Here is a 15,271-nt window from a genome sequence, read left to right as displayed (position 1 = left end):
CGCCCAGCAGTGACTCCCTCGTATGCCAAATGGAGGAAGGGGGACCCAGTGAGGGCGACTTGCCCTCATCACACGATTACCCAGAACCGGAATTGGAACAGAGGCCGCCTGTCTCTAGGCTGTAAACTGACCACTCTACCACACTAAATAGAACTTTTCTACTTGAAGCTGAGTGTGGTGGCGTATGCCTCTAAACGCTGTACTTGGGAGGCTGAGGCAGGAGGATTACAGGTTCGAAGCCAGCCTCGGCCACTTAGCAAGGCCCTCAGCAACTTACTGAGACCCTATTTCAAAATTAGAAATCAAAGGTACTTGGGAGGCTGAGATAGGAGGATCACATGTTCATGGCCAGCCTCAGCAATTTGTAAGGCCCTCCATAACTTAGTGAAATTCTGTTTCAAAATAAAGAATAAAAAATCGGGCTGGGAGCGTAGCTCAGAGATAGAATGCCCCGGGTCCTGGGTTCTATCCCTAGACACACACACACACACACACACACACACACACACACACTAGAAATCAAAAGGGTTGCCAGAAGCCAGGTGTGGTAGCACCCAGCATTCCGGAGGCTGAGACAGGAGGATTGTGGTTCACAGACAGCCTCAGCTACTTAGCGAGGCCCTCCATAACTTAGTGAGACCCTGTTTCAAAATAAAGAATTAAAAATAGGGCAAGAGGTGTGGCTCAGAGGTCGAATGTCCCTGGGTTCCATCCCCAGACCCGTAAAAAAAAAAAAAAAAAAAAGGTTGCCAGGTGTGAGGGCACATACTTGTAATCCTAGTACTTGGGAGGCTGAGACAGGAGGATGGAGGAGCTCAGGGTCAAGGACAGCCTCAGGAAGTAGTGAGACTCTCGTCAACCTAGCAAGACTCTGTTTCAAAATAGAAAATATCAGCCAGGCGTGGTGGCGCACGCTTGTAATCCCAGCATTTAGGAGACTGGAACCGGAGGATCACAGTTCGCGGACAGCCTCGGCTACTTAGTGAGGCCCTCCGTAACTTAGTGAGACCCTGTTTCAAAATAAAGAATAAAAATAGGGCAGAGGATGTAGATTGGAGGTCAAATACCCTTGGGTTCCATCCCCAGACCTGCAAAAAAAAAGATAAAAGAAAATATCAAATAGGTCTGGGGGGATAACTAGGAGGTAGAATGGCCCCAGGTTCAATCCCCAGTACCACACACAGAAAAAAAAAAAAAAGAAACCAAAAGGGCTGGGAGTATGGCTCAGAGTTAGACTGCCCCTTGGGTTCAGTCTCCAGTACCTAAATAAATACGTACATAAAATAAAATAAAATAGGGCTGGGGTAAACCTCAGAGGAGGAACTAACCTGGATTTAATCCCAGTACAAAAACAACACTGACTTGATTCCTGGCAGCTTAGTCAGAGTTGAGGTGCACACAACACAGTGTCTGCAAGTCCTTAAGCGCTGAAAACAAAATAGCTTCATAACTTCATGCACACACCAAATTTCTGGTATAACTAGTATTACTGATGAGAAAATATACACTGGGGAAAAACAAACATTCTTATTGGCAGAGACATGGTGTGTGTGTGTGTGTGTGTGTGTGTGTGTGTGTGTGTGTGTGTGTGTGTTACTAGGGATTTAGGAATTGAAGCCAGGGACCTTCTACCTCTGAGCTACACCCACAGCCCTTTTTAATTTTTTTTTTTTAAATGGTGTCTTGTTAGGTTACTGAGGGTCCCGCTCTGTTGCTGAGGCTGGCCTTGAACCTGCAATTCTCCTCTCTCAGCCTCCTACTTAGGATCTCAGTACTTACTAAGATTACAGGCAAGCACCACCATGCCCAGAAGATATAGACATGATTTAAGTGATTCTTTTACTCATTCAAAAAGTCTTTGCTAAAGCCGGCCGTGGTGGTACACGCCTGTAAGCCCGGCACTTGGGAGGCTGGCACAGGAGGATTGCAGGTTTGCTGCCAGCCTCAGCTACTTAGTGAGGCCCTCTGCAACTTGGTGAGACCCTGTTTCAAAATAACTAATAAAAAATAGAGCTGAGGATGAAGCTCGGGTTCAATCCCCGGTATCGCAAATAAATAAATAAATTAATTAATTAATTAATTAAAAAAACATTTTTTGCTAAGCACCTACTACATGCCATTTTTGACACACTAGATTCTGAAACCCAATGGGGAACAGACATGATTCTTGTCCTATTTTAGGAGGGGGAGGTACTGGGGATTGAACCCAAGGGAATTCTACATCTGAGCTACACCCCAGCCCTATTTTATATATTTATTTATTTTTGGTAGTGGGGATTGAACCCAGGGGCATTCTACTTCTAAACTACACCCCCAGCCTATTTTATTTTTTATTTTTAAACAGAGTCTCACTAAGTTGTAGACAACCTCACTAAGTTACTGAGGCTGACCTTGAACCTGTGACCCTCCTGTCTCAGCCTCCCAAATGCTGGGATTACAGGCATGAGTCACCATGCCTGGCTGACTCTGGTTCTTATGGTGCTTACAGGTATCTAAATTCTGCTAATGTTTGTTGGACGCCAACTGTACACTATGCATTTCCACACACCGTTGTCTCTCATACTATACCAATAAATATGCTGAATGAGGGTCTGTTAAGAACTATGGCTGCGCCGGGCGTGGTGGCGCACGCTTGTAATCCCCGCGCCTGGGAGGCGGAGACAGGAGGATCGCGCAGGTTCGAAGCCAGCCTCGCTGGCTTAAGAGACCCTGTTTCCAAATAAAAATATAAAAATAGGTCTGGGAGTGTAGCCCGGAGATAGAAGGATTTTCAGGAAGCCCAGTACCACCACCAAAAAAAAAAAAAAAGGAACTATGGCTGAACCCTATTTCTTATGTCACAACAGCCCTATGAGACGGGCACTGTGAGCCCCATTTTACAGATGAGAGAACCGAGAGTTGGAGATATATTAGGTGGATGTCCCAAGGTTACACCGAAAGTGAGTTTTCCAGTGCATCTCACTGCCTTTAACCAGGGTCCTGTTCCCAGTAGTAGCCCCACCTGGCAGTACCCACTCCATACAGAGCCCAAGACCCAGGACTCGGTGGATCTATTTTGATTTACTGAACTTCTAGGTTGGAGCCCAGGAATCTTCCATTCTTAATAATATCTTTGTGTAACCCATACTCTATGGTAAAGGTTAGAAACCATTGCCCTAATCTATAACCTGGAATTCTGTAGTTCGATCTCAAAACAAACAAACACTATCCCCAAGCATCAGGGTGAAGCACCAATCCTCAAGTTCCACTAGAGGGCAGCATAGGGGTGGCGTTGGACTGGAAGGATCAAAAGTGCCGCTGTGGCTCCTGAGGCTCCAAGACCCGGGGTTTATCTCCTCTTTTCAGTCCAGTGGGTGGTACCCAGCCAGGGCCTAGTCCTCAGCATCCCGCTAAGCACTACCAGACACAGGAGCTGATAGCCAGGCAGGGCGTGGGCTCACCAGCCAGACTATAGCCTCCTGATACACAGAGCAAGAGGCCGGCAAACACGTGCCGTGTGAAGCCCAATTATGGGCAGAGACTGGACAGGAATACGCGTGTAAATACATGCAGGTGACTGAACCAATTGTGTGGACCTCTTGAAAAAAAATAAAAAGAGGTAAATAAACCAGAGAAATAAAGTTTTAATTTTTCTTGATTGATATATATATATATATATATATATTTTTTTTTTTTTTTTTTGGTGGTACTGTGGGTGGAACCCAGAGGCTTTCTACCTCCGGACTATACTCCCAGACCTTTTTTTATATTTTATTTGGAAACGGTCTCACTAAGTTGCTGAGAGCCTCACTAAGTAGCTGAGGCTGGCTTCGAACCCGTGCGATCCTCCTGTCTCAGCCTCCTCCCAAGCGCAGGGATTACAACCGTGCGCCACCACGCCCGGCGCTTTATATATTTATTTTTAATGATACTGGGATGAACCCCAGGGGCATTCTACCTCTGAGCTATATCCCCAGTTTCATTTTTTTTACCTCTTTAATGAAGTAGAATTAAGACACAATTAAGTGCACATATTTGAAGGGTTTGTGGTGATGAGCTTTGATACAGTACACCCCTGCGAAACAACCCATTTCTCTGGTCAACATAATGAACACCTCCAAAGTGGGTCATTCAGGTGCTATGAGAATACCGTAGACCGGGAAGCTTGTCAGCAACAGAAATTCAGCCCTGACAGTTGCTGGAAGTCCAAGGGGGCTGGTGAGAGCCGCTTCTTCAGAGGCAGCTGACTTCTGTTGACACGGTAGAGGGGGCTTCCTGGGGTCTCTTATAATAGCACGAAGGGCTCTACCTTCACCACTTCGTCACCTCCCACAGCCCCCACTTCCTAACCTTGGAGGTGGGGGTTTCTTTCTTTCTTTCTTTCTTTCTTTCTTTCTTTCTTTCTTTTGGTGGTACTGGGGGTGGAATCCAGAGGCTTTCTACCTCCGGGCTATACTCCCAGACCTTTTTTTTAAAATATTTTATTTGGAAACAGGGCCTCACTAAGTTGCTGAGAGCCTCACTCAGTAGCTGAGGCTGGCTTCGAACCTGTGCAATCCTCCTGTCTCAGCCTCCCAAGCGCGGGGATTACAAGCGTGCGCCACCACGCCCGGCACTTATTAAACTTTTTAAGAAACTGCCGTATACTTTTCCACAGTGGTTGAAGCCATTTTCATTCTGACGAGCAGAGCTTGGGAGTTCCAGTGGCTCCACGGCGTCACCGGTACTGGCTTCGGTCAGTCTTAATTTTGGCCCGTTCCAGTGGATGTATAGCGCCACCTTGTGGGATTTTTTGTTGCTTGGTTTTCCAGCATTGGGGATTGAATCCAACCTCACACATGCTGGGCAAGTGCTCTTCCACTGAATTATAGCTCCATTCCTTTTGATTCTTTATTTGGAGACAGAGCCTCCTGAGGTTGCCTAGGCTGGCTTTAAACTCAAGATCCTCCTGCCTCGGCCTCCCAAGTAGCTGAAATGATAGGCAGGCACTGCTGCGCCTAGCCATGTGGTGTTTCTTGTCTGTTTCCCTCATGGCTAATGATGCTAAGCATCTTGTGTTCTTGCCCATCCATCTATCCCTCGTTGCTAGTGGAAATGGACCACTGCAGCCATCCTGGAGTAATGGAAGAGTCTCTGGTATCAGTATTGACTACTTAGTAATCTGACACAATATTAAGTATTCTCCTGCAGGTTCAACGGTGGCTTGCATAAAGTGTTCATCTGTCACAGTATCACGTATTAGTATCACAATATCACAGTTCACCCATCACGCAGGGATTCGGGTGGGTGCCTGCCGAGACCACTTCTCAGGGCACTGAAAGAGGGGTGCCTAGAGAGACCAACTCTGGGGACAGTACTGAGGAAGACAGCGCCCAGAGACACTAGGTCTAGGGAGCATTGAGAAAGTGCAGACCCCAGAGACACATCCTCCTCCCCTCCCATCCCCTCGCCGCCATTACAGACAGAGGCGGCCTGAGAACCTGGGGGGCTGGGGAGGCAGCTGAAGACCTTCAAAGTGGGCTGTGACCTTACATGCAAGGAGGTCCTTGGCATCATTAATCGGTACATCAGCAACAGAATCTGGGCTCCAACTCAGCCGGGCATGGTGGCACATGTAATCCCAGTACTGGGTAGGCTGAGACAGGAAGATGGCAGGTTTAGGACCAGCCTCAGCAATTTAAAGAGGCCCTCCTCAACTTAGACTCTGTTTCAAAATAAAGAATAAAATAGGGGTGGTGGTATAGCTTGGAGGTAGAAGCTCCTGGGCTCCATCCCCAGTAAAAGAAAGAAAGAAAGAAAGAGGAGGAGGAGGAGGAGGAGGAGGAGGAGGAGGAGGAGGAGGAGGAGGAGGAGGAGGAGGAGGAGGAGGAGGAGGAGGAGGAGGAGGAGGAGGGGGGGGGGGGATCTGGCTCCAACTCACAACCAAATGCTATTCCCCAAACTTCCACCAGGTGGCAGAACAGGCTAGATAATAGCAATTGGTCCCTCTTCCCTCCTCCCAGGCTAGCTTAGGTCTGGAATTCATTTGCATGTCTAACAAGTGTCTAGGCGATGCTGACGTGCTGGCAGGGAACCACAGGAAAAACACTGGGCTACAGTGGGAAGCCAGTGTGGACTCACCCAAGGCCTGTTCTCCACGCTGTCCAGCCATCCCTCCTCCAGTTTATTTTGTACCCAAACCAGCAACAGGAGCCCACAGAAAACAAGACATGGCTCTTGTTCTGCAAACGTTGTCTGGGGAGGGGGGAGGGAAAAACTTCATTGTTCCTTCCGCGCCCCCCCCCATTGTTTTCTGAGCCCCTCTCAAGAGATCAAGCCTTGCACCCTTCGAGCTTGAATGGAAATCTGGTTCAAGAGTCACCGCACATGGGTAAATCTGAACTAACAAACAGGAATGCTTGCCACCTGTGAAAACTTTCAGATGGAAAAATTTCTCTCTTACTGAGGTATAAAAGCACCCGCAGGCCCCTCCCTGACTCTGCATTAATGAGCAGCACGAAGACACCTGGATCACTAAGCTCCCGGAAGCCGCACGTGTTTGCTTTCTGGATTAATTTCTCATTTTAAACTTCGATACATATTACTGCTCATTTTAGAAATAAATGGTTTGTGGTTGCCTGTGTATAACTGATCTCCTGTGATACATCTTCTGTGGAAAAAAATTCAATTAAAAACATAGTTTTATAACTGGGTGTGGTGGCGCATGCTTGTAATCCCAGTATTTGGGAGGCTGAGACCGGAGGATTGCAGGTTTATGGCCAGCTGCGGCCCCTTAGAGAGGTCCTCAACAACTTAGACCCTGTTTCAAAATAAAAAATAAAAATAGGGCTGGGGGTGGAGCTTGGAGGTAGAATGTTCCTGGGTTCAATCCCCAGTAACACACACACACACTACACACACACACACACACACACACACACACACACACACACACACACACACATATATAAATGTATATGTATATAATAAATATAGTAATCCCAGGTACTTGGGAAGCTGAACCAGGAGGACTGGCAAGTTTGAGGACAGCCTGGGAAATTTAGCCAGATTCTGCCTCAAAATAAAACAGGCTTGGGGATAGAGCTCAGTGGTACAGTATACGAACAGCAAATAATAGGTTTAATTAACATTTTGTGCAGAAAGAAAATATTAACACATGCCTTGGGTTGAATTATTATTTCTAAATTAGTAATAACTATATGAGTGTAGTTTTACAATGGTAATTCATCTCAGAAATATGTGAAAATATGATAAAATGTTTTCACAAGTGTTTGAAAAATAAAAATTAATGGATAAAAGGTACGAAGTAGCCGGTTGTGGTGGTGCACGCTTGTAATCCCCGCGCTTGGGAGGCGGAGACAGGAGGATCGCGCAGGTTCGTAGCCAGCCTCACTGGCTTAAGAGACCCTGTTTCCAAATAAATAAAAAATATAAAATAGGTCTGGGAGTGTAGCCCAGAGGTAGAAGGGCTTCCAGGAACCCCAGTACCACCTAAATAAATAAATAAATAAATAGTACAGGCAGAATTAAAAAGAAATTCAAGTAAGCAACATAAAAATATGTCTTCACATGTTAAAAAAAGTCAATTAAAGTATTTTAATTGAGATACTTTCATTTTAATTGAGACATATTTATAATAAACGCTCAAAACTGATGGTGTAGTGAAAAACGTACATTGCTCCAGCACTGACAACATAAATCAGTTTAGGCCCTTTGGAAAGCCACAGGCCAAACATAAAGCAAAGGCCACAAAGTACTCCTTCCTAGACAGAGGAGGCTTCTGGGACACCAGAAATGTTCTTGCTTGACTCAGGAAGTGAATAGACAGGTGCTCACTTTGCAGCTACTCAATAAAAGTGCCTTTTTTTTTTTTTGCAGGTCTGGGGATGGAACCCAGAGGCATTCAACCTCCGAGCTACACCCCCTGCCCAATTTTTTATTCTTTATTCTTGAAACAGGGTCTCATTGAGTTGCAAAAGGCCTCACTAAGTAGCTGAGGCTGTCCGCGAACCGCGATCCTCCAGTCTCAGCCTCCCAAATGCTGGGATTACAAGCGTGCGCCACCACGCCCAGCTCTAAAAGTGCCTATTTTTATGCATTCACTTTTATCTGTAACATAAAAATGTTTAAAAAGATTCCCCTTACTTTATCAATAAATATTCTGCTGGGAGCTTGTTCCAAGGAAATACACGCAAGTAAGTTCTCTGTAGCATTATCTGAAATGCAAAATCAGGAACTACCTAACTATCCACCCAAACAGGAATAGTTTAGCAAGTTATAGAAGTAAAGAAATATTGCAAGGTATAATGGCAATCGTAAAGACTTAAAGCACACTTCCAACAGAACACCACAAAACGCTGCCTTGCAGGCACATACGCCTCTACATAGGTGCACAAGTGTTAGAATATTAAAAATCAAAATGACCAAAGAGCTCCGGGCAATAGTCCCTGTAAGTTTTTAGCAAACTATCTTCACCATAAAGAGAACAGAGAACAATATGGTTAAAATGTTAAGGACAGGAGCATCCCTCCGGCAAGAACAAGTCGTGTCTCATCACAATGTGATCATCACATGATCTGTTTAACTATACGTAGCACATTCTGGATGTTTATAGAACGTGGCAGAACAGAGAAGTCTGACAGGGCGAAAATGTGTGGAAGAGGTATTTCATTTTGCTTGTCACGTTTTATTGCCATTTTCCAATGCTCTGGTATTTCCATAAACTATTTTTCTTTTCATTCACAAAGCCCTTAAAACGATCCATGGGATTTATTAAACTCAAGAACTTACTGCGCTTCATGAAGTTACTACTGTGAATCTTACAGTGTTGCTGAGGGAGACAAGGTCTTCACCTGACTTTTGAAAACTTGACAGATCAAGGGTGAAAGTTCATAGTTTATCAACAATGAAAGATACTCTGTGATATATTACCAAGTGAACTGCACGGCTAACTCTAGACAAAAGTGCTTGGTCGGGATGAGTGGGGATGATGGTTGGCAGAGGCTTTCAGGATACTGGGGAGCAAGTGGAACCCTAAAGCTTGGCCCTAGGGCTGGTGAGAAGGCACAAGGCAGACCCCATTCGAGGGGAGAATGAGGCCCGAGTAAAAGTGCAGGAAAAGAGAGGTGGTAAGAACTGTACTGAAGAGTTGAGCAGGAGCCCCACTGTAGGTTAAGGAATCCAGATGCACCCTATGGGTAACAGTAGACACCTTCTCAGAGGAGTGGCTGGGACAGCCCTGCAAGCAGAGCACAGGACACCTTGAATGGTACACACCTGTGGTGAGGGAAGGCAGCAGTCCAGGTTTGAAGAGAACTGACATATGAAGAGAAAGGAAAACACAAAGGGAAGAAAAAAATCCACGTCTGTGGAGCCTGAAAACCAGCACTACAACCTCACCCCTGAAAGAGCTCATGTTCAGAGCTGATACAATTAAATCATGAAGGTTGTAATCTCATCAATGGATAAATCCATTCTAATTAATTTATTAGATGGTAACCCAGGCAGGTGCTGTGTGGCTAGAGGTGGGTCACTGGGGGCCAGGCTTGTGTCCTTGAATCCTCTTACTTATTCTCTCTTGAGAAAAAGCCTCCATAATGTGAAAAGAGAGCTCGCTCACTCTCTCTCTCTCTCTCTGCTCCAGCCGCCATGCCCTAACATGGACTGAACCCCTGAAATCCCCAGAACTGTGAGCAAATAAATCTTCCTTTACGTTGTGGCGGTCAGGTGTTTTGGATTACAGCAATGAAAATGCTGAGAAAACCACTTGTATTCCTCTAAACAACTGTCTTCCCAGGCCTCAGCTGTCTCATTTAGAAAACAGAAATAACTTGTCCTATAATGTGCTGTTCAGCAATCCAAGGTAAGAACAATGGTAAGCAGATGACCAGGAGCCCTGCTTAGTTCAAATGATTTCCTTTTCCTGCAAATGACATAACTTTGTTCCTCTTGGACGTTTTCCAGAGACTGCCATATCATCGAGCTTACATTCTGTAACATGCAGAACAAGTAAAAGAACGAAGCCACTTTAGATCACAGGAAGGGTAGTTCCATTTCTAAAAATACATTCTAGACCTGGGTGTGGTGGTGCACGCTTGTAATCCCAGTGCTTGGGAGGCTGAGACAGGAGGATTACACAGGTTCGAAGCCAGCATCAGCTACTTAGTGAGGCTTTCAGCAACTCAGTGAGACCCTGTTTCCAAATAAAATATAAAATAGGTCTGGGAGAATAGCCCAGAGGTGGAAAGCCCCTGGGTTCTATTCCTTTTTTTTTTTTTTTTTTTTTTTTTTTTTTTGCGGTGGAACCCAGGGGCATTTGACCTCCAAGCTACACCCCCTGCGCTGTTTTTTAGTCTTTATTTTGAAACCGGGTCTCACTAAATTGCAGAGGGCCTCACTAAGTAGCTGAGGCTGTCCGTGAACCGCGATCCTCCGGTCTCAGCCTCCCGAATGCTGGGATTACAAGCGTGCGCTACCACACCTGGCTTGGGTTCCATTCTTGGTACCACAAAAAATAAAAAAATAAAAAATAAAAATATATTCTAAATATACTGTTTCTTTTTTCTTTTGCAGTACTGGGGATTAACCCCAGGGTCTCTTTCATGGATGGCATGTTCACTACCGCTGAGCCGCACCCCCAGCCCGAAACACACTCGTTTTGAAAGGTCCCTGAACTGGTTGGGGAGGAAAACAAGAAAAACGTCTTAACTACACAGTATATTTTTAAGGAAATGCAACTTTATTATTTTCAAGTACAAACAATAACTTGGGCTTGGCCAACCAAATGTCGCCTAATTGAGGTTGGAACCTGCTTTCATGTATAAATGATTTATAGTTAGCACAATCACACGTGGGTAAAAGAGTGATTCTATGATGCACGAAAATAACTTCTCATCTCGAGACATCCTGTCCCACAAATCACTTCACTGTTTGCTTAAGCAATCCCTTCTTCCCACCCGCCCCACAGAGTACAAATATAAACTTCATTCCTTCCAGATCACAACATACATCAACTTGCTGAGACGTGAGCTTTTATCGCGGTGCCATTGCTGCCGGACAGGTGTGCATTCCCATCAGGAGTAGTAAGCATTTTCAACCTGAGCACTCTCATCACAAGTACCACGTCTAAATTAGTGAAACGTCTGTTCACCATGGGGAAGCTATTGACCACAAAGTTGAGATTGTTTTTTCAACTGGGTTCATAATTTGCCAGGTTTGGAAATATGAAAACACATTGTTATTTCAGCACATTCATCACGAGTACAGGTGGCTGGGTTTTGCAGGCTGCAGTTAATTCAGCTTCCACCAGTCAGGACTGACATTAACTCGGAGTAACTGCCCTCTCCTAGGGAAGACCGAAAACACACTGGAAGGACTTACGCAAACTCTTTCATTAGGTCTGATGAGAATGGTGGGAACAGTGCAAACCAGTCATCTTTTGGAAGTGATTATTCTGAAGCGATTGCACTTTCCTAGAGCAGGCATGGGGAATCTCTGGTCAGAGATTCATTACCAAAGATGGCTAGAGGACATTGTGTTAAGAAGGCTGACCCAGGCGTGGTGGCGCTCGCTTGTAATCCCAGCATTCGGGAGGCTGAGACAGGAGATCATGGTTCACAGACAGCCTCAGCTACTTAGTGAGGCCCTTTGCAACTCAGTGAGACCTTGTTTCAAAGTAAAGAATAAAAAAATAGGGCTGGGGGTAGAATGTCCCTGGGTTCCATCCCCAGTACTACCAAAAAAAAAAGGCTAATTGTTTTTGGTCACAAACTCCATCTGGGGACTGCAACATTCTTAAGAATGTCTCAGTTGTCTTAACCATCTTGGCATAATCTATTGAGAGGATGGATTTGAAGGGCTTCTCCCCTATCCTGATAACTCTGTGTCCCTAAAGGCAAAGGGCTCAATGGGCCCTATCCTGGACTGCACCTGTGAGTAGTGATCGTATTCTTCTCACTTCCCTACAGAGAAAGGCAAGTGGTCTGTACACTAAGGCCCAGAACGCTGTAAGAGGAACAGTGGGGAGATTCGTCCATAGGCTCCTAAGAAACCAGGACACAGAACCACAACTCCAACAAGCTGTCTGGGTTTGGCCAAAGCAAAGTGTAAAAGCCAGGGTCCACCATCCTTGGCTGTTTCTGTTAGGTCAGATGCCTAATGATAAGGTTTCTTCGTGTCTAAAATAATACTGTCTCCAAAGGTATTTTCTTTTCTCCCTGTTTTACAAATGTGTAATAGTAACCATTCTCCTATTAGCAAATGCTAGAATAAATATATAGTCCTCATTCAAACTTTACCAAGCATTTTCAATGGCCAAAATGAAATTTTAAACTATGAAAATTGAAGTCCAAATTTTAGATTTTAATAGTAATACTCCCCATTTTCCACACTGAAAACCTATCTGAATACTTGTTATCTTCCCACGGAGCTTTCTCCAAGTCTGGTCCTTCCACTGGAAGGTCTTTCTTCCTATTTCTCGGGTAAGTCTATAGGGTCACACTAAGGTCAGATTCAACAGTGCATATTACTTTAAACAATGGAGATGGAGGAAATTACCCTTCAATGGAATGGAAATACTAAAAATACTAAAAACCTCATATCCACTCAGCTCTGCTGGCATTCCTTAGAGAATAAAATCATATCCTTAAAAACCTGAGAAGAGACCTCTGCTTATGCCACGCCACAATGTCACTTCAGAAACCCAATCTTCAGCCGGGGCCTACCTGCTCACAGCTTAGAATTTCTCACAAGTGAAAATATTTGCAGATGAGGCCAAGTGCAATTTCTTGCCTCTGAGCTAAGGAAGCAAAAGTATGCGCACAAAAGAGCCCCGCAGCTCAACCAAAGGAGAGACTGAGGAACGACAGCTTTGGTTAGGCCCTGCCGGTTCCTCTCTCATCACGACTCGACCCTGCTTTATCCTGTAAAAAGAATGAAATATCTTCCATTTTAAATTAAAGTTGAAAGTCGTGAATAAATCCAGCATCGATTAAGCAATTAAATAAAATGCTTAGGTGAAATAAAGGCAACTGTAGGAGAAAAAAACCAAGCCCCCAAGCACAGCCTCAAGCACTGCTGTCCACACCCAGTGGCACTACCTCCACAGCTCCGCACTCGCCCCTGGAAACTGCAAAGGGACAGGCAGGTCTCAAGCCCATCCCCAGCCCTTTTAACTTTTTCTTCTTCTTGGTGGTGGTGGTGCTGGGATTGCGCCCTGGGCCGCATCCATGCCATGCAAGCGCTAACTGTATATCCCCAGCCCTCAGGCCCATCACTTTAAATAAAAGTTTTCTCTCCAAGTGCTATATAGACTTGTTCTCAGATGCCACTTGATGTATCTGAAAGTGAGGTGGAAAGTTGGGTGGTTGTCGTAATCTTAATTGTCAGGCTGGTTGAAAACTAAAGTCATCTGCCTGCCTCACTGCCTGCCCCAAGTCTCTGCATTCTGCAAAGACACCAGCTCCAGCTGCACGCAAAGACACCAGCTCCAGCTGCACGTGCAGGAGGAGGAAGCACAGCTCCTGCAGGGAGCTCAGTGTGGGATGGATTGAACCCCGCTTTGGGGGACTGAGGAAGATCCTTTCCTTTCACCTAATCCCTTGGAGTTTCAACATGGCTACTAACTAAGCCTGTCCTTGAAACCAACCACGGGAGTCTCTACCAACTTCACAGCTCTCTGAGGCTAAAGCAGATTCTGGAAGAGCCGGTTTCCCGTTAGAGCTCACCTCCTCCTCGGCTCTGCAGCAACCCTGCTCCCCAACTGCTGGGCGACGTGCTTCATGTGGGAGGCTGCGAGAAGGATCCAGCCACACTGCCCGGCGGGGCTTCCGCTGCGGCTCTGAGTCTTGGCTTCATCTTCACACTACTTTCCTGTCAGGTGTGCAAAACAAACATGCCACCCCCTTCCTTCCTTCTCTAGGGACGCGAGGAAAACAGCTTCTACTGGGATTCCCTCCACTTTCGCCCTGTTTGTGGCAATTATGCTAAAACATTCTCACTGCCAAACCATAGAATCATTTACTTTACAGTGAGAAGGTGAAGGACACAAACTGACATCCCACAGATATGCTTTGTTTAGCCTACCTGTTTTTTTGTTTTTTGTGGTACTGGGGATGGAACCCAGGGGCAATCTACCTCTGAGATACATACACCCCTAGCCCTGTTTTTCTTATTCTTTTTATTTTGAAACAGGGTCTCACTGAGTTGCAGAGGGCCCCACTAAATAGTAGCTGAGGCTATCCGCGAACCGCAATCCTCCTGACTCAGCCTCCCGAATGCTGGGGTCACAGGCGCGCACCACCGCGCCCGGCTCAGCCGACCTTACTTTAAATGATCCTTCATCAGCTGTCAGCATGTTAAAAATCAGGATTTCAAGTAAAAGTCTGGATTTCTGGGTCTCCTTTAAAACGCAGATCTGTCGGCACTGGGCTTGTTTTTGCTAAGGACCACACAGAGCGGAACCTGCCCTGTTGAATGCACTTTCCAGGGCTCCGCAAAATTCCTACCCAGGACGTTCTCTTCGTTACCTGCTAACTCCCTTAGGCATTTGAGTTTGTGAACCCTAGACTAGGACAATGCCTTCATTTCAGGAATGGGAGAAAATGAGGTTCTAGAGAGGGAAAGTTAACCTGTTAGGGGCCAAGAAAGACGCTAAGTCAGGTTCGGAATTTTTCCTTCCTGGTTAGCACACGCTGTTCCCTATGGAACCCTGACTCATCAGCATCAACTCCATGGAATCACTTACTTTTCCTACATCCCCTTTTCATACAAGTAATGTCCTTGTAACTGCTGTGAATCAGGGATTTTGTTTAAGCATTCCCTCCAGCCCTAGAGGAACAACAAATCAGGGTTGAGACAAGAATGCAGTATCGACCTCCGTGCTCGGGAGTGGAAGGGACCTCAGTGAGCACCTGGCTGCACAGACAACAGCGAGGCCCAGACAAGTGACGCCGCCACTGCAGTTCCCAGGTGATGCTCGTCGCCAGTCTCCAGGTCGGGCTCTTTCTACGGCTCCGTGTCACCTCTCTGCCATCACCACGGCAGGAGGGAGGGGAGGCCTGCTTTCTCCAAATGGAAATACAAACTGCCAGGAACAGGGTTTAGAATGCGCTGTGAATCATCAACTGACAGAATTACATTTGCCCTGGAAGACGGACTTTCTGCAGAACTGGTATTTGGTGAAAGTTCATGAAGGTCACAGCACTCGGTGGTCTTGTTAACACTGGCTCTTATAAAAGCTAAGCCCCATGTGAGAGAAGTTGCTGTAACAACATCATAGCACCTTTGCTTCGAC

The sequence above is a fragment of the Muscardinus avellanarius genome, assembly GCF_963383645.1.
Source record: "Muscardinus avellanarius genome assembly, chromosome: 13".
Lineage (NCBI taxonomy): Eukaryota > Metazoa > Chordata > Mammalia > Rodentia > Gliridae > Muscardinus > Muscardinus avellanarius.
The sequence above is the reverse complement of the archived record's forward strand: the minus strand, read 5'-3'. Positions refer to the sequence as shown.